Source organism: Lissotriton vulgaris, chromosome 7, assembly GCF_964263255.1.
Source record: "Lissotriton vulgaris chromosome 7, aLisVul1.2, whole genome shotgun sequence".
Taxonomy (NCBI): Eukaryota; Metazoa; Chordata; class Amphibia; order Caudata; family Salamandridae; genus Lissotriton; species Lissotriton vulgaris.
Window position 1 is genome coordinate 1,489,917,352 of NC_141695.1, and position 25,234 is coordinate 1,489,942,585.

At 41.8% G+C, this 25,234-nt stretch overlaps 1 protein-coding gene across 1 annotated transcript in view; it reads left to right on the forward strand.

Annotated features, from left to right (window-relative positions):
* LOC147705855 (extracellular calcium-sensing receptor-like) overlaps window positions 1–25,234 on the forward strand; it is a 239,223-nt gene that overhangs the window by 180,422 nt on the left and 33,567 nt on the right. The gene's annotated exons all lie outside the window — the stretch shown is intronic.

A 25,234-nucleotide genomic window follows, 5' to 3' on the forward strand; every position in this document is an offset into this window, starting at 1 on the left:
TACGGCCGAATCGTTCCAGGAGCGTTACCGTCCAGGCAAGGAAGTACGATGCTGAAAAGTGCCAAATTCCCGACCGACATGTACACTCTGACTCCATCCACAATTTCCGTACGAGTCTGACCCGGAGACACACAATTTGCGCCGCACGCCACCATAAACACTGCCATTTCTGGCCAGGCAAGTACGATGCGTACTTCCTACGTTCCGGATGGGCCGCCACGTACAGGACGTCCCAGCATCCGGTAGAGCTGCATAACAGGTACGAATCGCTCCAGAACACAATACGCGGCTTCAAGACGGACCAGCCAGAAATGGGTTTGTCACTAACGCGTCATGAATCCCATCACGCAGGTCATACCAGTCCTGTATATCTATGACTGGATCAGGAACAGACGTGGACGTCGCAGACGGTAAGCCGGACACCCACCATACAAACAAACAACACGTACCTGCCTAATGTCACACCCACCCAGGGGGTCCAGACCCTGTCCACTAGCAACAGGCCTCCATAGGGGTCGCATGGCCACCACAACTGCCACCCCCACCCATAGGGGAATGTTGCCCACCACTACTACCACCCCTACCCATATGTGTCATGTTGCCCACCACTATGTGCAGCAAAGCATGACATGGTGGATAGCAGGAGCTCATGGCTATTGCTAAATTACATTTTGGAGTCTGTATCTGTGTTATCCCCTTATGTTGACTTCATATGTGACTGTGACAACATGGTGTGATGTATATCATTTCACCCACAGGGACCTAGGTATGCGCACAGGGATCTGCATGTCAGTTTACACTGAGACACGGGCAAGCTATTTGGCTGTGTGGAAATCACATGGGTCAATCATGCCAAGTGTGCATGTTACCATGCATCTTTTGAGTGTACAATTAAGGTTGCACAATGTGACTGCACAGACTGGTATGCAACTTGGCGGTATCATCATCTTCTTTTGTGCTTTGCTTGCATATATTGTGTTTGTGTGTTTGGCACGAAACTGAACTTACGTCTGTTGCAGCATCTGCAGAGGGTACGGAGGGACAGGGGACAGACACCAGTGGCGAGGCATCTTGCACAACTGCTACAAATGAGCTCACTGACAATGATGTGACAAGCGCCTAGGAGGGGGACAGGAGTGTCCTTGAGAAATCATGCCCAGAAACACCAACCTCAACGTCATCTGATGCCAGCAGTGACCCCTCGATGTTGGCAGGCACAGGGAGTGGGAAATCTGCCTCATCTTCCACCACACATCGTCCAGTGCCTGCCCTCCCGGCTACTTCCATTAGTGCTGCACGTGCTCTCACCAGTAAGAAGGGAAGAGGGTCCTTCTCCCCAGGCACCCCTGCCCTTGCCTCTGTCTTCACTGCTGCCCTCAGTGTTGAGGTGGTGGACCTTTTGCACCAGCTGTGTGTGTGTGTGTGTCAGACAACTCTCCTGGGTGTCTTCCAAGACCATGACAAGAAGATGGCACAGGTAGTTGCCTTCATGAAGGGCATTCATTCAGACATAGGTGGTATACACAGGAGTGTTCAGTCTATGTCCTCCTCATTGATTGCAGCCATTCAGCTGTCACAGGCTCAGGATCCAGCTCCAGTCCCTTCTGTCTCTCCCCTGCCAGTGGCTACATCTGACGAGAGTGACCACACATCACAGCCCACAGGCTCAAGATACACCACACGCAGCACACAACAGCAGCACCCCAAGCGGGCCAGAGCACAGACACCATCCCCCAAACAAAGTAAAGTGACACAGGAGCGCAAAGGCAAAAGCCCTTCAGGTGACACTCAGGGCCATCAAGCCGAGGAGCAGGCCTCAGGTTCACATGCCTCAAAAACAGCCCCATCCAAGGACACTCCCGTCCCAAAAGCATCTTCCAAAGACAGGCAGACAGTTGCAGTGCCTGCTGTAAAGCTGGTACCTGCTAAGAGTCCGCAGAAAAAGCCCTCTAAGGCAGATTCACCCACAACATCACTTCCACCTCACATCCCTGTGAAGCTGGGAAAGGAAGGCACTGTAGGGGGTTCAACTGGTCAACAGGAGAGGAAGGGAAAAAGGCAAGGCCAGGCCAAGCATACAGCACGGACCGGCAGATCCCCAGAGGGAGGGCCACCGCCTGTTCCTGATGTACCAGAAGTGGAGAGTGAGTCTGTTGTGCCCACCCCACTTCCCACTATGCCCAAGACAGTTATTCCCTATTGAATCCCCAAGAAGTGTAAAGGCACCCCTCCACTTTCACCCTCACACACTGTGTCTCAGAGCATCATGTCTCCACCTCTACGTGCCACTACACCACCGGGTCCAAGCAGCCCTCAGGTTCCCAAAGCCACTGATGCCTCTACCTTAGCTGGTCCTCTCTCCCAGGTCCAAGCCTTCAACTGGTCCCGACAATCAGCCACCTCCCAGTCCAACTGACAGCCAAGTCTGAGGCTAAGTCCCCCTCCCACACCTATCCCTCCCACAGCGGTGCCTGGACTGCCCATTGTTATACCCCTGGCTGTGTTGCTTCCCATGGCAGTGAACGGTGTCACCCATTCACTGTGCAGGTTCTCATGCACACATGTGCCTACTTTGAACTATGGAATGGCCACTGGCCTTGTAAATGTAAAATTGTAAATTGATACTTGTATAGCGCACTACTCACCCGCAAGGGTCTCAAGGCGCTTGTACGAATACCGCTGTGGAACCCATCCTGGCTTTTCCCTGTGAGGCGTCCATTCCTGGGCACCCCCAAGGTGGAGGCCAGGCATCCTTAGCGTTGTGGGGGCCGTTGTGGAGATTAAGCAAGCTATTGCCCAGAGTTGCAGAGTGGGACTCCATGATTGGAATATGCACGAGGCGAGAATTATCAGGTCCGTGGAATTTTGAGCCCAAGACCCGCCGAGGCGGGGAATTGAACCCTGGTCCCGGGCTAGACCTCTGCATCAGGGTCTGCCGCTCTAATCATTGCTGTTTGTTACTATGGCTGCCCATTCCCTGTGAAGGTTCTCATGTACCTACTTTGTACTGGCCAATGGCCTTGCTGTTTATCACTTTGGATGCCCATTCCCTGTGCAGTTTCTCAAGCACACGTACTTTATTCTACTTTGTACTGGCCACTGGCCTTGCTGTTTCTCATCTAGGATTCCTATTCCCTGTGCAGGTTCTCATGCACACATGTACTTAATTCTACTTTGTACTGGGCAATGGCCTTGCTGTTTATCACTTTGGATGCCCATTCCCTGTGCAGTTTCTCAAGCACACATGTGCCTACTTTGAACTATGGACTGGCCACTGGCCTTGCTATTTGTTACTGTGGATGCTCATTTCCTGTGCAGGTTCTCATGTACCTACTTTGCACTTTGCACTGGCCAATGGTCTTGCTTTTTATCACTTTGGATGCCTATTCCCTGTGCAGTTTCTCAAGCACACATGTACTTTATTCTACTTTGTACTGGCCACTGGCCTTGCTGTTTCTCACTTAGGATGCCCATTCCCTGTGCAGGTATTCATGCACACATGTACTCAATTCTAATTTGAACTGGGCAATGACCTTGCTGTTTATCACGTTGGATGCCCATTCCCTGTGCAGTTTCTCAAGCACACATGTGCCTACTTTGAACTATGGACTGGCCACTGTCCTTGCTGTTTGTTACTGTGGATGCTCATTTTCTGTGCAGGTTCTCATGTACCTACTTTGCACTTTGTACTGTCCAAAGGCCTTGCTGTTTATCACTTTGGTTGCCCATTCCCTGTGCAGTTTCTCAAGCACACGTACTTTATTCTACTTTGTACTGGCTAATGGCCTTGCTGTTTATCACTTAGGATGCCCATTCCCTGTGCAGGTTCTCATGCACACATGTGCCTACTTTGAACTATGAACTGGCCACTGACCTTGCTGTTTTCTACTTTTGATGCCTATATGGGTAATTTTTAATAAAGACAGTTACTCCTGCTGTCTGCTTTGTCAGTGTCCTTGCTTAATAAAAATATTTTCTGTGTGGAATGGATATGGTTTCATGTGACACATGCTCTGTATGCCACTTTGACATTATCAGTTGATAATTTTCACTTTTTCAGAGTTTTCCAGAGGTGACAGGCACGTCAGTTCTTCTTCCCTCTGGGCCCGATTCACAGAACTAACTTAAGACAAAATCCTAAACTTACTACCATTTCAGTATTCACATTAGGCCCTGCTCAAATCAAGCCATCTCTTTTATGATTAATCAATCACTCAAACACCGTTTACAAAGCGCGACTAATCGCCCGCAAGGGTAGCTAGGTGCTGAGAGCTTTGCTGCTTTGAGGTAAGTGGGGGGGTTCAGTTAAGCAGCCAGCTCTGGAGTCCTTTCTTGAATTCCAGAAGAGAGGATTAGGTCCTGAGCTGAAGGGGGAAGTTGTTCAAGGAATTTGCAGTGAGGTAGGAGAAAGAGTGTCCTCTACTGTTTCTTTGGCGGATGTGGGGCAATGTGAGAGAGGCAGAGAGAGTCTAGAAGGCTGGTGGAATTCATGTGGTGGTTAATGTATGCCAATTAAGGGCTTTGTAGATGTAGATCAGCATCTTGAATTGATATCTTTTCTAAATGGGGAGCCAATGGGGATTTGGGTCCACTTGGGGAGGTCAAGGATGAGCCTGGACACAGAATTAAGGGGCCCATTAGGATGGCGGGCGGATTGCCCCCGCCAGGCTGGCGGGGGCAATCCGCCCGCCATCCGCACAGAAATTACCCCGGCCACATTAGGAAGGCTGGGGGGTCCGCGGCGGACGGAAGACCGTCCGCCGCTTTTCCACCTCGGTCGCCTTGCGACCGGGGCGGAAAAGGTCTAATAAGGTCTATCAGACACCGCCAGCCATATTAGGATGGGCTTTGGGAAATGCCTTGGGAAAGGCATGCGGAGACTCACTGCGGGGGCCCTTTGTGGCCCCCCTGGGACTCCGGTACCCCCCCCGCATTTCAAAGTGCAACATGGCAGGCAACGCGCGGTGACTGTCATGTAGTGCTTTGAAATGCACAACATGCTTTTTTAGCATTGCAGCGGGCGGTGCTGTGTTAAAAATACGGGATGCACCCGCCACTGTGGTGGGTGCATCCTAATTCCAAGGACAGGACCTCCGCCCTTATGGCGGGCGGTCCCTTTGTCCGACAGGATGGCATGCGGACAAAGTCCGCCCGTCATCCCAACAGGCCCCTAAGTCTTTTCTGGAGGTGCATGGTAATCCTAACATAGAGTGTGTTCAGTAGTCAAGCCTGCTAGTTACTAGGACTTGAATGATGGTTTGTCTGGTGTTTTTACGGGTGCCATTTGATGATCTTACAGAGCATGCAAAAAGTCAGGAAGCAGACGGAAGAGACTGCGTTGATATGGCTCCTTGTGGTGAGATTGGTATTCAGGATAATGCCATGGAGCCATTCCATGGGGAGGTGTTGTTCCCAAAGATCAGTACTTCCGTTTTGTATGTGTTGAGTTTTAGGCAGTTGTCCTTCATTCAGTCAGTGACACTCGTCATGCACCTGCAGAGGCTTGCCATTGAGGTAGAGGGATATTCTGATAGTGAGAGGATGAGTTGGGTATTGTCTCCGTAGGATATGATGTTTAGTCCATGGGTTCTGATGATGTTGGCCAAGGGGGTCATGAAGGTGTTGAACAGTGTCCGGCGGAGGGATGAGCCTTGAAGAATGCTGCATTTAATTTTCTTTGGTTCTAAGGTAAATGGTGGGTTTTTCCTGTGGGGAAGGATGCAATTCATTTGAGGGCGTCTCCTTGCATTTTAATGTGATGAAGCCTCATGATAAGGGTGTGGTGGGATATGGTGTTGAATGCTGCCGAGTATTCAAGGAGTATCAGGGCTGCCATATCTCCCCAGTAAAGGAGGGTTCTGATGTCATTGGTGGCAGTGACCAGGGTGGTTTTGGTGCTGTGGTTGGTGCGGAATCTGAATTGGGAGGAGTCCAAAAGATTTTTGTTCTCCAGGTGTTCTGTGAGTTGGGGTAGATGGCCTTCTTGAGCACTTTGGTGTGGAAGGGAAGCAGATAGATAAAACAGTGGTTCTTTAGTTTGCTGGGTTGGAGGATGGCTTTTTGAGAAGGAGATTAACTTCTGTGTGTTTCTATTCTTTGGGGAAGGTGGCTGGGGTGATGGATGTATTGAAAATGGTGGTGAGCTATTTGCTGATAATCTTGCTCCAGAGGCTGAATATGTGTTGGGGACAGGGGTTTGTGTACATTATGGCTGTGGTGTTTTGTGTGGTGAGCTGGTCCCAGGTGGTGAGCAGGTGGTCGGGGTTTGCATCTGTGAATACAAAGGTGGCGGAGGATGTGGGCAGCAGTGTGTTGGGATTCAAATGGTCCATAGATGTTGACGCTGTTTTCATGGAGGTAGTCCGCCAGGCGTTTGCAGAGTTCCTGGGTTGCAGTGGTGATGTTATAAGTGGCTGCAGGGTTGGAAAACTCTCTGACAGCATTAAAGAGTTCTCTGCTGTGGCTATCACTAGCTTTGATGTGGTCAGCGAGGGCACTCCTTTTTGTCTTTTTCAGGAGCTGGTGGTATTGGTTGACAGATATGTTTATGGTGGCTAGGTCTGTGGGTGCCTTGCTGGTGTGCCATTTCATTTCTAGTCAGTTGCAGTTGCGTTTTGTGGTTCTCAGTTCTGTTGTGTACCAACTGGCCTGCTTGGTGGACCTCTTGGGTTTGGTGGTCTTGACAGGGATGATTCTGTCGGTGCAATCAGTGATCCAGGTGGAGAAGTACTTGACAGCCTGTTCTAGGTTGATTATGGGGTCAAGAGTGTGTCCTGCATTATGTGTAGGGTCAGTGACTAGTTGGATGAGGTCAGTGTTGTTCATGCTTTCGAGGAGTTTGGTGGTTTTGGTGTTGTTAAGGTCATTGAGGTGAAATTTGAGATCTCTGGGAAAGATGTAGTATTTTGGGTCAATGGCGAGTGGGGGGTCGAATACAGGGATGGCATTTCAGAAACTGTGGTGTGGTCTCCGAGGCCCATAGGCAAGGGCACCTCAGATGGTGGTTTTGCCAAGGGGTAGACGGAATTCACAGTGTTGCACAACATGGAATTTCACAGAGTTGCATAAAAACTCAGTGGATTTCTGCAGATTTCCGTTCTGCCCTAGACAAACAAAACCTTGCATGGAGTATGCATGGTAACCATCCTCTGTATTGTGTACCCACCTAAGGATAGAAAATAATTCAGCTTTTGCAGCATTTGTCGGTCTGTCAATGCCTACTCTTCAGCCCTTGTGAGAGTGTATGGTAGCTGCGGATAGATGAAAGGCAGAATTTAACCTGTGTGAAGATAAAGAGGCCCAGAATCGAAGGAGGCAGCTGGTTTCAGTAAAGAAGAGAGCGATCATCCCTTTAACCTAGAGCGTGTCCAAACAAAGCAAATGATCCTATGTGCAGCTGCCGCTGGCAATCGGGCACCTGTTTGAGAAGAACGTTAATAAAAAAGCATTGCCTGGAAAAGGCAAAAAGCACATTTTTCACAATTAACACTTTCTGCCCAATAATTACAGCAGTGATGTTATTGTTGTTTTACAGTTCAGGGCAAGCAGTGGAAAGTGGTCATTTGGTGAATTCTTTTCATTGGGAACATATACAGTTACTTTACAGTAACGTTCATATAGAGTGCAGGATGAATGTGAAACAGAATATTGCGGTGGTTTTTGGTTCCTGTATGTTATGACAGATTTTTACAGAACAGTGCCGGTTACCATGGTAAACGAACATGTGGGTATGTCCAGAGGTCCTAACACAATTGTGTCAGTTAATTAGTACACCCTGTCAATCACAATGCAGAGACATTGTGTTTATGGTAATTTGGCAGATATTAAAGAACTCCATGCAGCTCAAGAATGTAAATTACCACTCAGCACTTTACTGTATCTTCCATAACTGCCCCCCAGCTAAATCACAATAATGCCCCACGGACCCTCTCAAAAAATCTTGTCTTACTGCTCTTTAGCATTGCTCCCACCCACCTTGCATAGGACCTCATCTGTGTAATACCATGACAACAACCACCCTGCATAGCACATTGTTCTTCCCAAGCCGCACCGTTCCTAGGAGCCCTCCCAATCCAAACTCCCACCCCTGTCACCTCACACATGCAGCAGCGCACCTCTCCTTTGTTGAAAAAGCTGCAGGCTTCTGCTACTACACACGAGTTGTAAAACATCCACCCATGTGCACCCTGCAGAGCTTTGCAGGGTTACAGAACTCTCCCATTATCTTCCACTTTTCCAACACAGAATCTCATTGATTTCCACAGCTGAAACCAAATTCAACATGGCAGGCAGAAGTTTCTATTACAGGAAGAACCCTTAGCAACTATGCAACATCACATGATCATTGCGTCACCCGACACAAGCATGTGACTGACAGAGGACTCCTGTAATCATTAGTTCGAGCAAAAACTGAACTTGGTGTGAGAGACCTCACAATATCGGCCCTCTGCTTTTGATTTGCTGGCAAAAATTTATCTGTCTCTGTAATGCTCCCAATGGTTTCAGTTTTGCTTTAGAGAATCTTGTGATCAATCTTGGGTGGTGCCGTTTAACTCTGCTATGCTGCTGTGGAGGTGGAGTTTTTTGCTGAACTCCAAGTGGAACATTTTTTGAACGCTCTGCTAGTGGAGCAGAGTTTACTGCCAACCCCTGGTTTTGCTGTCGACACAGAGTTGTTCAAAGATTTGGATGGTGTCGTCTGAAGTGGTAAACAGTCAGTACATTGAGTTTCTTTTCGACTTGCACTAATATCGAGTGCAAAATATTATGATACAAAAATATCGACTGTCAGAATATCATGGTAAAGAATACTGAGTCTAAGGAAAGTAATATCATTTTTAACAATATCAAAATCATAAATATCATTTTTTTAAATATCAAAGTCATTAATATTGTTTGCAAAAATATAGTTGTTAAAAATATTGTTTTTTGTTAGTGTTATGTATTTTAGTATGTATTTTAAATGTATGTGTTCTATTTTTTCTCTAAGTATTGCATTTATTTTTTAACGTATGTATTAAATGTTTAGAAGTTATTATTTAATTTGAAGTAAATTTAGCATTTTAGTTCCGTAGCGGATTGTGGGTTTATAGGGGAATAGGGTGGGAAGTAATTTAATTATAATATTGTATTCATGATTTTTAGAAGTTAATAATGTTATTTTAATTACATTTTGCATTTTATTTCCGTAGCGGATTGTGGGTTTATAGGGGAATAGGGTGGGTAGTAATTTAATTACAGCTAGCTAATTAAATAATATTTTGTATTAATTATTATTTATGTATTTAATATGTTATATTGTTAATTGCGGCAATTCATTTATTATCAATTATTTATTAATTGGTTGTTAATTATTATTAATTAATTGGTAATTATGTTAATTGTGTCATTTTTGTGGGAGCAGGTTGTGGGTTGATAGAAGAGTAGGGTGGGAAATAATTTAATTATAATTAATTCATTAATGTTTTTAATTAATTAATGTATATGTATTTAATATATTGTATTGTTAATTGTGGTAATTCATTTATTATTAATTGTTTAGTATTTGGCTGTTAATTATTATTAAGTAGTTGTTAATTGTGTTAATTGTATAATTTATTTACAAGTGGGTTGTGGGTTGATAGGGGAGTAGGGTGGGAAGTAATTTAATGTTAATACATTTGTTAATATTTTTAATATAAAAAAATCATGTTCTTTTAAAGTGTCAATTGTGTGAATTAATTTATTATTAACGTTTTTTATTTTGCTTGTTAATTGTTATCAATTAATTAATCAATTGTAAATTAATTATGTTAATTGTTCATGTTTTACAACATTGGTGGTGTCATTTATAGGTGAAAATGGTGGGAGGTAATTTCTTTTAATATATGATTGTTAATTAATGCTAATTAAATAATTAAATATAAAAAATGCTAACTGTGGAATAATTTGGATGTCTGAGTTGTGGGGTTTATAATTGTAAATGTTGGGAACAACATTTTGTACAATTAGGGGCTGATTCCTTTTTCTGTAAAATCCTGTACGAATAGCCGTACAGTGCATTTTTCTCATATGAATTGTATCCTCGAACGTCCCCATACCTACGATGTAGTACGATGTGAACCCAAAGCAGTTCTCCATCTGAATCGTACCAATGCCCGTGCGACTCAATAATCCATATAAATCGCATTCGGAACGTGCAGTACGTGATGTCCGTACGGATCGAAGCATCATTTTCCGACCCAGCTAGGACGATTCGTCCAGTCAACACTCCGTACGACTCTTTTTTACGATAGCTAAAAACATCCAGGAAAGCATAATTCGACTCAAAATGCATGCAAAACGGACCCCCGGTACGGTTTGTACACCCCATGATCTTAGGGATTCGGATCGTACATCTACGATCATGGGGTACGGTTCGTACACCCTATGTCATAGGTGTACGAACCGTACCCCTACAATCATGGGTTGTATGAACCGTACCCCATGATTGTAGGTGCACGAACCGTACCCCTATGATCATGGGGTGTACAAACCATACCCTATCTGATTGTGTGTCTCTCCTACGAATTGCTCATATGCAAAGTTTACCGTATGAATCGGGTATTCATTCCCCGGTCCAGATTGTACTTGTCTGGTCGTACGGCATGTTTACGATTCGTACGGTTCACTTTCAGGGTCCGAATCATACGGATTTTCCCTTGCTTTACGTACGGTTCGCAAGGATTCTGACGTATTTTTTTACTACGGATCGTACTACGCGATTCGGGCGGATTTGTACGATTCGTACGGAAACGGCTTCTAATTCGAATAGTCGTACAGATTTGTTTCCCGAATCGGAATCTACCCCTTAATGTATGAATTGTTGTTAATTATTAATTTTTCATGTAAAATTAGTTATGGGAATTGTGTAAATATTTTTAGGTGTGTGTTTTGGTGAATATTAGGGTAGAGGGTGGAAACAAATTTAGTTTAAATAAAGTAATCATTAGTTGATCATCAATATTCAATTATTAAGTGATAAGTATTTCTGGTAATTGTTTTGTTTGGTATTTAGGTTTAATAGCTGTAATCTTTGGTTTTATCCCCTCCGCTATCCAACACTTTCCCTACTGTTGTACTCGCTGGAGTGGGAATAGTAATTTTTACAAATAATCTATCCAACACTTTCCCTACTGTTGCACTGACTGGAGTGGGAATAGTAATTTTTACATATATGCTATCCAACACTTTCCCTACTGTTGCACTTGTCGGAGTGGGAATAGTAATTTTTACTCCTCGGCTTTTCAGCACTTTTGCTTTTTCCCCTTTGCTATCCAACACCTTCCCTACTGTTGCATTCGTTTGAGTGGGAATAGCAAATTATTCCCCTCTGCTATCCAACACTTTCCTTACTGTTGCACTCGCTGGAGTGGGAATAGTAATTTTTACCCCTCCGCAATCCAACACTTTCCCTACTGTTGCACTCTCTGAAGTGGAAACAGTAATTTTTACCCCTCTGCTATCCAACATTTTCCCTACTGTTGCAGTCCCTGGAGAGGGAATAGTAATTTTATCCCCTCTGCTATCTAACACTTTCCCTACTGTTGCACTTATTTGTGTGGGAATAGTAAATTATTCCCCTCTGCTATCCAACATTTTCCCTACTGTTGCAGTCCCTGGAGAGGGAATAGTAATTTTATCCCCTCTGCTATCTAACACTTTTCCTACTGTTGCACTTAATCTAGTGTAAAATATAGTTTTTAGAAATTAATAAATATTTTATTAATTGAATGTATAATATATATATATATATATATATATATATATATATATATATATATATATATATATATATATATATATATATATATATATATATATTTATTCTCCAAGACACGCTCACTTGCGTCGGGTCTAAGCGCTCATTTTCAGTAAGGGATCCTCACAGCAGAGCCAAAGAGCTAATTACCACCAAACACTCCTCTCATCAAGGAACAGGGTCAAACTCCGTATTCGCAAACCAATTCTGTTTTTATTTTTCAAATGTTCTGCTCATTATTTACAAGGAAAGTTACAGATCAACGCGTTTCGCTCTTATCACAAGACCTTGCTCATGATCACGCGTCGCGCCCAACAAACACAGTTGAAATACTTTTTTGAATTAAATATGTAATTGCCTGCCATTTCTGTTGGTTGGCTTTAAGCACTCTGGGATTTGTAGTCCTTTAAACATAATACCACTGTATGTTACAAATAATATGTGCTTAGATTGTGACAAAATAACCATTATTTACAAGTGCAAAAATTGTGATTATAGAAAGATAAATTCCTTTATTCTGCATTATACAAAACACCATAAAAGTTCAGTTAAAAATACTAGGAATACAGACAATCTTAATCTCTTTACAGAAACATAGTTACAAAATGGGTACAGCAGTGTTCATTATTATTCATTTAAAATTCAATGATTCCTTTCTAACCCCCACTTCTTTCCACTGATCCTCTTGTCTCTCTTAATTTCAATGCTAACCTTAAAAAACTTGTAATGGCGAGCAGGGTAAAAGGGTCTTGCGCCATTTGTAAATGTAGAAGGGCGACCTTAGCATGTCTAAATTTCATGTTTTTCAGCCAGTTTATTAAATACAGGCACCTGGTTAATAAATAAAAAGGGGAGAGTAATACAAAATGAAGGGTATCCTGTGGAGATCGATGATCGCAGCCGCATGGACCCTTTGGCTCTGCATAATTAATAAAACCTGCTGGTTCAGCTAATAAATAATGTAAAATGTTGAGCCTAAAATGTGTTATTAAAAATCTATACTGAGCGTTATATGTGAGGGCGAGGTATGGATCCATTCCTTCGCTAGACCTCACTAAGCTATAGGCTCTGACTGACTGTTTGCCCCATTCCATCTCCTCTCTAGCGGCTATCTTATAATTAAAGAACCTCTTCTTCACACTGGCCTTATCCCGGTCTACACCTCTGGCCGGGTCTGGGAAGAGGTCCTTGCAGCCAATTATTCTGAGGACAACCTTGAGCGACTTCAGCCAGGGGATATCCATTCCCTTATCCCTGCCTAGACAATCCGTAATAATTTGTCTGGTCAGTTCAGCCTCCGGGTTCTCCCAAACCTGATTATAGAAAAACAAATCCTTAAAATTTAGACCAGATATTTGTTTCATAAAGCAGTGCAATTATGTCCATTGATTGATTTCGATATATTGCAAGTTATTTTGTATATTTCTTTATCTTTAACACACAACCTACAAGGTTGTAGAGATAATGTAGTGACTCCAGTTAGAGAGTATCTATCGGTGGAAAACCGTTTAGTCCCCTCCAGTGGGGTGATGCTAATGATTATGCATCCATTCTACCTATTTAGAGGTTGTGTTTAAGATCTTTGAGATTGCACTTACTATACATTTAGTTTCTGAGGTTCCAAGGAATAGTATGAGTTCTCTATTTAATCATTACTGTTCTAATCTTTCCATGTCCTTTTTTGATTGTGTTCAGAGGTGACTGTACAGTTTCTCCCTTTGGTTCAAACTGTTCGGTGTTAAAGTCCTGAAGTTAATGACATGGCATGATTTCTTCTGGTGTAGAATTCTGTCTCATTTTCCACCCCTGTCATTTGGTGGAATGGTTTCTATGCCATAGAATGACAAGAGTTTCCAATTACTCAGGTGGGATTCCTCCATATGTCTTGATACTGCAATTGTTTTGTCCTTATTAGATGTTGCTCGGACATGTTCTAGTATTTGCTTTTTAAGTTTGCAAATTGTGCTGCCTACATATTTTAGTTGGCATGGACATTCTATCACATAGACCGTGAATGGGTTTTGCATGAAATTAGTTCTCTGATTTTCCATTTTTTGTTGTTTGCTAGTTTTATTTCAGTTGTCGGTTTGGTGATTTGACAAACCTTACAGTTATGGCATGTGACGAATCCTTTTGTGTTGAGCCATTGAGTGTTCTTTTTTCCTTTGCAGTGACTGTGCACTAGTCGATCTTTCAAGTTCCGGAATCTTCAGCATGTGATCACTGGATGTTTTCCTACGAGTTTTCCCAAAGTTTCATCCAACTGTATGATTTTCCAGTTCTCTCCTATTATTCTGTTTATCTCTTTGGATTCTTTTGAGTAATCCATTATCATCCTTATGGGTTCTGATTTGTCAGATTCGATTTTCTTTTTTGGTATTAAACAATCTTCCCTTGTTTTTTCACTAGATCTTTTCAAGCATCTCTTGATTATGGTTTTATTGTATCTTCTTTGTTCAAACCTTAAAGCTGTAGCCTCACAGTATTTTACTCATTCAGTTTCTTCCGTGCAGATTCTTCGAAACCTTAAGAATTCTCCATACGGTATACTTTCGATGAGGAAAGGCTGGTGGAAACTAGTAGCTTCCAGTGTTGCATTTGTGGCTGTCTTTTCTTGCGATGTAGTGTTGTTTGAATTTGGCTGTTTTGGATATATATTTCTGTGTCCAGGAAAAACATACTCTTGTCACTTATCTCCTAGGTGAACTTTAGATTGTGGTGCTTCTATTCAAACTTTTGAAGTAATCCTAGAACTCTGCTTTGTGCGTCACAAATAATCAATAAGTAATCTATAAAACGTTTCCACATCACTTTCTGGTTTACAAATGTGTCATGTTGTGGATGCCAGGCCACCTCTTTTTCCCATCACTAGGCTGGCATAGCTTGGACTGAATGAAAATCCCATTGCTGTCCTCTTGGTTTGGTGGTAGATCTCTTTGCCAAAGAAAAAGATGTTTTGTGTTAGACAGATTGATATTAATTCCAATAGCATCTTGTGATGATTGATGTAATGTATGGTCCTTTTTTGCAGAAAAAATTCACAGTCTTTCATGCCCATTTCATTTTCAATGTTGGTGTAGAGGGTTATGACATCCTTCGTCAAAGGATTATATGTTTCTTGCCAGGGGTTGTGCTGTAAATTTCTCAGCAAGCTGGTATAGTTTTATATGTAGGAGTTCAGTTTGGAAACATAAGGTGCTAAAAAGAAGTCCCTTTGCAGACAAAATCGGACTGCATGGTGGTCTTTATGTAGCTTTGGGATAAAACATTTGTCACTGTGAAAGGGAAGTCGTACTGTGAGGTACTTCCATTCCTTTTCATCAATCAAATTGTTTGCTGGCGATTATTTTTTGTCAAGAGCCCTTTTGATGTCTGCAGTTGGATTGAATTTCAATCTTTCGTAATAATCCACATCTTTCAGTAGGTGATGTGCTTCTGTAACATAGGCACTGCGGTCCCAAATCACCACGTTTCTACCTTTGTAGGCAACTTTGATTTCAATTTGATTGTCATTAATGAGGCCTTCCATTGCCTCTCTTTCAGATTTTGTTAAATTAACCGTGTATTTAGATTTTTTTATTTTGTGTATATCCTGGACCACTGATTCCTGAAATAAATCCACCTTGTTTCTTGGTATTTTGATTCCGTGTTACTCAGTCCGGCTCCCATTTGAGTACTTGTCGATTGTAGAGAGGAGTTTTCATCTTCCGATTCGATGTTGAGGTTTAGTAGAATTAGAAAACGTTCAGAATCTTTTGCCCTTAAGTTTGATACTTGTAGAGCCGTAGAGCCGTAGAGCCGAGTAGCAGAGCCGAGCAGCAGCAACGGGTCCGTGACCGGTGTTACAACCGGCGTTACAACAGTCATCGGATCAGATTACCGGACTATCATTCCTGCCTCTGGCACCAGGAGAGTCTGAGGCCCCATTGTGGTCCGGTGATAACCACGGAAAAGACCGCTGATATCCAGGCGGGGGGCCGAACCTGCAGTCGAGCCACGAGGTCCAAGCAGAGCAAAGCAGAGTCTAGCAGTCCAGCGGGAGTCAGCTGCGAGAGCACCCGCCCACAGATGAGAGCTGCTCCAGGAGCTGAGACAAGGCGGGTGCTCTGCGCTCTGTGCCGTGCTCTGTGCTCCGTGCCGTGCTCTGTGCTCCATGCTCCACGCGAAAGCAAAAGCGAGGATAGTGACTACTGGGGGGGGAGCCTTGGAGCCAGACTCTCTCCCTCACCCCTCCATCGCCAACTCTGTCCCGGTCCCCAGCACTGCACAGCAACTAGACCAAAGGCCCCACCGGCCGTGTTGTAGAGCAAAAAAGCCATCAAAACCAAACAGAAACCGGTGTTAAATGCTCAGAGGCTACCCTCTCTACCTTAATTTTTGATTTTTTTTACCCACCTTTAATCATCCTTCACTATTGATCTCCATTTTATCCCCACTTGCCAAGACAGAGGGGTCCCTGCACCGTAGAAGCAAAAAAGCAAAGAAGTCTTGCAATTATTAGCGCTGGCCAGGGGTCAAACGCTATAAGCCAACGATAAGAAACTGCTACTGTATTGACCTGAGGAGGTCACTCCATAGGGCCTTCTGCTACTAAACAGCAAAACAGCCCAGCCCAACCAATAAACAAACAAACCAAACAAAATAATGAATCAAAAACTATAACCAATACAACAGATCAAACAGTAATATCAAAAAGTTCACTAAATAAAATATAATCTGACTGAAATTCAAAATATATTTATTTCAATTACCAAAAATAATACGACGAAGGTCAAATATGAGATCAAGAAAAGAAAGGCGATCTGTTACAAAAGTGATAAACAACAGGAAAAGGAAAAATGCGATTTTAAAAGAGCCAAACAAAGCTCAGGCTGCAACATCAATAACGCTGGGCTCAGAAACGACTAAAACCCACAAGGTCTCTGACACACTAGTGGACATACGGGATGTGTTGAGCTCGTCGTCAAATCACGAAAAGAATTATTTCCAGCCCAAAATATATTCTAAATTCTCTTTTTTAAAAGATGCTGGAGCAGTGTTAATCCTAAGTATTAGTAAACGGCTGGCCCTCCCTTCCCCACTGCATCCAGAAACAGTAATGGATAAAGCACTACAAATGAATGGCCCAACTTCAGAAACCACAACCACATCGGAAATCAGGGGTGAGGTCCAACCTGGAATAAACATCAACTACGGAAAAAAAGCCAAAGGAGACCTAGACTGGGGTCAACGTGATGCTCCGAAAATGATAAAAGCATCAACAAGAACTCTGGGATACGGAATAAAGAAATTACCACACCTACCTTCTCCCTCTGGGACGCTCATAAAACATCCTCAACAATTCCATTAGAGCCAGACATGAAAATATGGTCTCGCCAGCGCTCAGAAACTCACAGAGCTATAGCTCCCATAAGATCTTTGGACTCACAAGTCAACTGAGTTAATCCTGAGACCATCTCAGCCTGAATCATCATCTTAGACAACTCTCCAGACAAACCAGTAGAAGTTAGGAACCCGCAATTAAGCCCAGGTGCCAGCACACATATTTACGTAAATGGAAGCCCCATCAAGACTCCTCAGATAACGGGGGTCAGGAAAAGGCTCCAGGAACCATCAACAGCAATGTTAATACCAACAAGAATACCACCATCAAGCTAGAATTGTTAACTCCAGCACTCACCAGTACACAGTCAGACCCGGTGTTTACCGCACCCGGCAGCAGTATAGGGGAGGTCTGTGGCGAAGAAGAAGAGGCATCAGTTTGTGCACTCGGCAACGCACTTTCAAATGAAGAATGGGAAAAACTGGTCACCAAATACTCCTCTGAGGCCAAAGGCGAAATAGCCAGTCAAGAACCAGGAAGAGCAACAAGGAAGTCAAAAGAGGAAACGCCAATTGCAGAGAATACAATCTGGGCATCTTTGCTCAATACAATTCAACTTACAACAAAGGCCATGGAATACCAATCACACAAGATAGATATACAGTTAACCCTTCTTAACTGTCTAGCCCTGCATGTTACAAGCATTAATAGAAAACTGTCGCATATGAACAACCTTATCATAAAAGTTCAAACAGAAACAACAATTCCTCTAAGCTGTACTTGCCACTTAATCATCGATAGACTTGCAACGTTGCCTGCAATATGAATACAATCAACACAATGAACACAATAAACCTAAATTCCAATAATAACAAACAAAAAGGAAACTTCAAAAACGACAGTGCACCGCTCTCCCAGGACTACAAAGAGCAGCCCACAATTACAAGAACACAAATACTCTAGTTTCTACCTCAGTTGTGGCCAGAATCGAACCATCATCAGGAGAGGAAGCGGCCATCAACCAGGAACAACAAGACGATTTAGGAATCCACGGCAGGGACAGCGTGTGTACACACTCAAGCTTTGCCTCCATAAGCAACTTGGATGATCTAGAACAACCACGGGCTGAGCAGAGATCTAGCACCTGCAATAAGCACTCAAGCCAATCAGCTGAAGGAGAAGTTTTACTAAATAAATGACAATCTTCCAAACAACGTCGAAAACAGAGGAGGAAAGGGAGGAACAAAAATCCTACCATCAATACTTTCTTTCAAGCAAGCCGTAATGGGGAAACGCGTCATTTATGCACTTGCTGAATAAAGTGACTGCATGGAGCCTGGGTGTCAGAGCAATTCCTTTTCCTTAAGGCTATTCCTTAAGGGACTTGCAGTAAGAATATATATATATATATATATATATATATATATATATATATATATATGAAAGTAAGTAATAGCTTTATTTCGATACGGTACATATCATAAAAGCAGTACAAAACATCAAATAAAAACATTGCAGAAACACATATTATAAAATACCGTAGGGAATCGTAGTAAAAACAGTGAGACACAAATTACACATTTAAGAATCCTTCAAGATATATACGCTAGAGTATGATACAGATCACAAAAAGGGACATTACGGGATCAACAGCTTCCTTGAAGTTCTTATACGCCATGCCCAGCCTAGAAATTTTGCCATGCAACATGCAAAGAATGGGCGGGCATCAGAGCGCAATATACGTAGGGCTTCTAGATGGGATTTTGTTCCTAGACTCCTACACAAGGGCTTTAGCCATTTCAATCTAGGAGCTGCATAGACACTGCACTCAAACAAAAGGTGGGCGACAGACTCAACCCTTGAATCACAAAACGGACAAAACGGGACCGTTTGGAAAGGAGGGTTCCATGAGGAAGTAAACAATCCTAGAGGGAGAACACCCACCCTGAATTTGAAGTATATATATATATATATATATATATATATATATATATATATATATATATATATATATATATATATATATATATATATATATATATATATATATATATATTCACTGAAAAAACCATAGGTTTCAGCTACGTTATAGTTAGGAATCAGCATTTAAAAAACCTTTGCAATTCACTGAAAAAACCATAGGTTTCACCCATGTTATAATTAGCTGGACATTTCTCTCATACAAAACCATTGAAATTCCCCCATTATAGTTAGTTCGGCTAACTATAACTTGCGCGCCCGCAATGCACTGCTGATGATGTCACATATTACATCACTCATGACATGGTCCGTGACATCACTCATCACATCACTGATGACATCTCAAATGACATCACTGATGACCTCACTGATGACATCATCCAGTGAATGTGTGTCTTTCTGAAAAATAAATATTTTTTATATATGTATATCTAAAGGTTGATGGAAAAATAAATGGGTAAATAAGTGTCTAAATGGATGTTTTTTTTTGTAAAATTGATTGTATAACTGACTTATTAAGTATACCTTAGTGAATACATGTATTAGCGAGTAATGTTTAAATATGTAAATATCTGTATCAGTGTCTCACTTTGTATATAAGTGTTGGTGAGTACCTACATGAGTGTCTATATTGGTTATTAGTTGGTTTTTTGAGTATCAGAGTGAGTGTCTGTATGGTTTGGTGGAGGGTATTACTTAGCGCACAAATGCATGAATGACTGACTCACTGTTTGTATATGTTTTGAAGACAGAATGTGTGCAGGACTGTATGGGTGGATGAGTGTGTGTATGGGTGTGTTAATAAGTGAATCACGGTCTCAATAGTATCTTTATGAGTAACTACATATGTTTTAAACTAGTATATGTGAGTATTGATGAATATAAGTGAGTATATGTGAGAGTGAGAGATTGGAGGAGTTTCTGTATAAATAAGTATGTGTTTCTATAAGTGATTGTTTAAGAGAGTAAGTATGTGTACATTTCTGTAGAAGTAAGTGTAGTGGTATGTGTATAGCTGTATATGCAAGTAAATGGATGTTTGATAGTTTATTTGCATGTGTGAGTATGTGTGTGAGTAACTCTATGGATGAGTATCGCTGTGTAACAGGATGTATAGGTGTATGAGTACATATGATGAGTGAGTACATGTATGAGTGACTATATAGAACTGTTGCTGAATGAGTGGATGTGTATGTAGATGTTGGAATTACCTAATAGGTTCTTGTAACTGGTATTGGTATCTCCATTTTTAAAAAAAATTTTGTTTCCATTTTTGAATGTGTGTATCAAAGGTTATATTAGGGTGAGAGGAGGTCTGCCACTCTTTTACAAGGATGATGTCATCAGTGAGGTCATCAGTGATGTGATGAGTGATGTCACTGACCATGTCATGAGTGACGTAATATGTGACGTCATCAGCAGTGCATTGAGGCGCGCTAGTTATAGTTAGCTGAACTAACTATAACGGGAGAATTTCAATGGTTTTGTATGAGAGAAATGTCCAGCTAACTATAACATGGGTGAAACCTATGATTTTTTCAGTGAATTTCTAAGGTTTTTGAATGCTAATTCCTAACTATAACGTGCCTGAAACCTATGTTTTTTTCAGTGAATATATATATGCACTGGAAAACTAAACACCCACTTCCTTTACAAAGAAATGGAAAGTTTGCATCTCTGCAACCTCTCTAATTTTTCACCTTAGTCATCTTCCACTCAATCAACACAACAACCACAAATACACACACCTACTTGCTACCATTCTTGCCTAAGCTTATCAATTATTCTTCTTTAATTCAAATTCAAAGTGCAGGCCCTTTATTCAACCTTCTTGGTAACTACTACCCGTGAATAGCAGTGGGTAATTTGCACACTTCTGTCCTTTCTTGCATCTTTTCTACCACACACTGCAGCAGGTTTACAAGCCCTTTGCGCCACTTTGCATCATTTTTCCCACAACCTTGTAAATCTGCCCAACTGTGTGTACTTTATGCACTAGCTTTCTTCCTTAGTTGTTGCACTAGTTTCTCTTGCTCCCACTGCGGAATCCAACACCCTATATGTGTAATGACCTGGAAATCCAAAGATCCACTTCACTGCAGTGGGTAGTTTGCATCTCTCCAACCTTTCTTATTTTTCACGTTTTTCATCTTCTACTCAATCTACACATCATCCACACATACACACATCTAATTGCTGCATTCCTTAGCTGTAATTATCAACTATTCTTCCATTTTATATTCATATTCAAAGTGCAATCCGTTTATCAAGCCTTTTTCGTGTAACTACTATTCCAGGAATTCTGCTCATACACAAAACTGTGCATAAAGACTTAGGACCTCAGTGAATTACGGTGTACCAAAACCCACCTTACTACACAAACCCCCTACCAAACTAGCAATCAGTGACTCATTGGTTCTTCACCCTAGAGCAAAAACACCAATGACTAGTCGACCCAGAACATGCGACTTAGATTACATGAAGTAAAGTGGATAACAAAAACACTCTTTCAATATACTCTTACACCAGTCAAAAACAAGATGTAAATAAAGAAATGTGCAACTTTGAAATGTTTCTTTCTAATTGCCATAATCTCATGCACAGTACCTTAGAAAATACAACCAAACATATTATCAGGAACAAGGTTGTCTGCATTGTTACTATTCTATGAAATACAACCGGAAAAAACATCCTATAATGCTAAAGGTAAATACATTTAAAATATACCTATATTTCACCGTCCCTACCTAGCAGATTAGTTTATAAACACAGAAAGTCTCATAGGATTACATGGGCACACCCATACCTCTGATACTCAGCAGTAGTGGATCACATTCAGTGCTCCACAAACTGTCAAGATATTAATGTTCTCCAACTGTGTGTAACTTTGCCTCCACAATGGATTATAAAACGCGAAAGTATCAGAGATGCCCACAGCTCCATATGTATTATGGCTCGAACATGCGAGGATCATTCTGAATAACAGACACGGTATTCAAGATAACCTTGATCTTCCATGCTCTCACTATACACACAAAACCAGCGAGGCAGTTTACAAATCCAGCATACCAAATTATTCTCATATATAGCAAAATACTCAGCCTTCTCTAAACAATATAACAAGTACGTGTCGTGTGCAAGGCAGAGCAGGAAAGCAAAAATAGCGTGTACGTTTCTAATAAACCCATGCTAACTTAACAGGCTGTGAGTGCAAGGCTCAGCCCCACAGCACCCTTTCTTGATCAAAGCACGTGATATAAACGTGGGTGAATTAGGAACACACAGTCCAAGCCTAAAAAGCAGAGTCAAGTTCACATTTCCAAAGTTATTTGCTCTTTGATAGAAAACAGTAACTAAATAATAAAGAATACGTAGAAAAATCAAACAGTCTTAATACAACAGCATGTAAGCACAGTATGTAGCAACAGCCTCCAAGAGGAAGTCAGTGTTCTCATCTGAAAACATTTCAGCCATCCAATTCAATAGTAAGTATGAACATACATGTTCCTCAACAACCGGAGCCTCTATCACCATCGGAGGAAAACTCGGGTCATCTTCAATGTAACTGCGTGCCAAGAATTCAAGCGCCACTGCAAAAACATTCCAACGTCCCATAATTCCATGTGTCGCTGCTAAGGCCATAATCCCGCCGCCAGAACAGAGCAAGTCATGAACCACTAAGGGGCTCATCAACTGGTCATAATCCACGTTGGGAGACACCGTACTGCAGAGACACAAATCCAGGGCCCAGTCAAAATGGCAGCTCAGCCAATGGAACACAGGTTGAACGCATGTGAAAAAGGAAAATCGAAACTATAATCCATAAGCTGCACTCAACGTTGCAAGAGGCAGCGCTCCATAGTAACTAAGCATTCGGTTGCGGAGCAGCATCAGCCGGGAAGTATTATCGTCTGCTGCAGGATGTGCATCCATATTTATGTAAGCAAATTAATAAAAGCACACCGGTAACTAATGTGAGTATTAAGCGCAATCCACCAAAGATGCTGGAAAAAATCGAATGGAAAAATCCCAAAAAGACACCAAATATACTTTCTGCAGAAGTCACAAGGCCACTGCTTCTAACTTTAAAAAAGTAAGGTAACCCCGTAGTCAAGGACATATTAAACATACTCTAAATTAACTCCCCAAAATTCAAGAGCAGGTCTGTATTTAATAAATCATGAACTTCTGTGCAGGTGTTTGCTACATAAATGATAAATGTTTCTGTACCAGATATAAGAGCGACCTCTTTTTGAGACACTAGCGCTCTTATATGACTCATTTGGTTGACTCTGCTTTCAAGCTCGAAATCGACCGCCAGATGGAAACATCCAGCTTCCCATGCAGAGCAGTTAACACAACTTTTTTTTAATCAAACTACACGCTCAGTTACCATAATCATGTAAGCGATGCCTGCTAACATTGCACAACAATCTCCATTATTTCAAAGTAAATAACTCCCGTTTCCAGTAAACTGAACGTTGTTATGATAGCAGTTGTCGGACTACCTTTCAAAACTCTTCCAAAACAGGCGCATCTTGTATACAAGAGCCATGCAATTGTATGTGTCTACAAATTAAGGAGTGATCTGGTACTATTGTGCAATCCTCGCCATTCACATAGAATTCTTCTCCCTCCCTCAGGCACCTATATGTAAATGGTAATAACCAAGCTTCATGGACATAAGTGCTGCCAAAACATCCATATCTGCTTATAGCATAGTATTTCATGCAAACCTCAAACTTAACCAGGTTAAAAAATAACGTTATTATACTGTGGCTAAGCCACACACCTGAATTGGATCTCCAATGAGTGACCACTTCTAACCATTCTCATAAAACGCCCTGTGCTCTGATTTGACAGTGAGAGAGTGATTGCACCATAATTTATACTGCTAATCATTCCCAGCATACGCTATGAATACGCTTTGAGGTTAACCGTCGCATCAAAGCCTCCGTGAGACGTCATGTACGGTGCCCCATACAAAAAAAACGCGAATGTTTTTAATTGTTTAAAAACATATATTCATGTATTTAATGAACATACTAACAGAAGACTTAATCTAGGATAATTATGGAATATTTTTTTTAAGTTTTAAAAATCCTATAGTACTTCTATATTGTATGAGTGCAGCTGCCTGCCCCTCCGCCTGGCACTCTAGACTCCACCACGCCCAGACCCGGTTCACAAGCATGCGTGATCGTCACCACAAAACCATTAGCAAGCATATTGCTTTTCCACACATGCTTTGACAACTACTATGCATTTACCACACATGATAAATGTATAATCTTAATAATGTTTTTTTGTTGACCAACACGTGTTGTAATGCCTGTGCCTTACGCCCTTCAAATTAGTTTCTAGGTATACGTGTGACCAACTCTGATAAGATCGGAGGTCGAGGACAAACACAGTGTGTGGTATCGGTGGCACCAAATCTCATCGATCATAGAGAAAATATACGTAGGGTAAAATGAAAGTAACAGGTATAATAAAAAATAACGAAGGAAAACTACTAAAATGGCGGTTGGACGGAGTATGTAATCAACGTTTGGCGCTCGACACTACATTTCAAATAAATATACATAGAATATGTTTATTAATATATTACAAAAGTATAGCACCGGATAACACATATGACCCGGGAAAACAAAGCGACAAATTTAATACCTAAAATCAGGAGAGGTTTGCTTGGCAAACTTGATGAAAAAGAAAAAAAAGTGCACTTGCAAACAAGAAATATAGCTCTAAAAATTGCTCCCGTAGTTTTCCCCCCCTCCGGGACCTAATAAACAAAACGGACTTCTAGTTTTTTTTCACCTTTTCCACCGCGTACAAGTACTGCATGAGTACCCCACCATTTTTTATTTTAAAAAAAAATAAAAATTAAGCCTAAAGATCTATGTACCAACCCCCTGACCAAGACTATAGCGTCATAATGTCTCTACCCTGCCCCCTTTCCTTATATCTCAACTTTGTTTTACTGTTTTCTTGTGACTCGGCTCTCGCGACAAACAAGATGGCTGCCGACATTTCCTGTTTTGGAGTATTGACAAACAATCAGCATGCAGCTCTTGCTCGTAATTGTACGTCTTTCCAATCGCGTACGCCTCGATTTTCCTTTAAAAAAATAAAAATAAAAAATAGAGCCT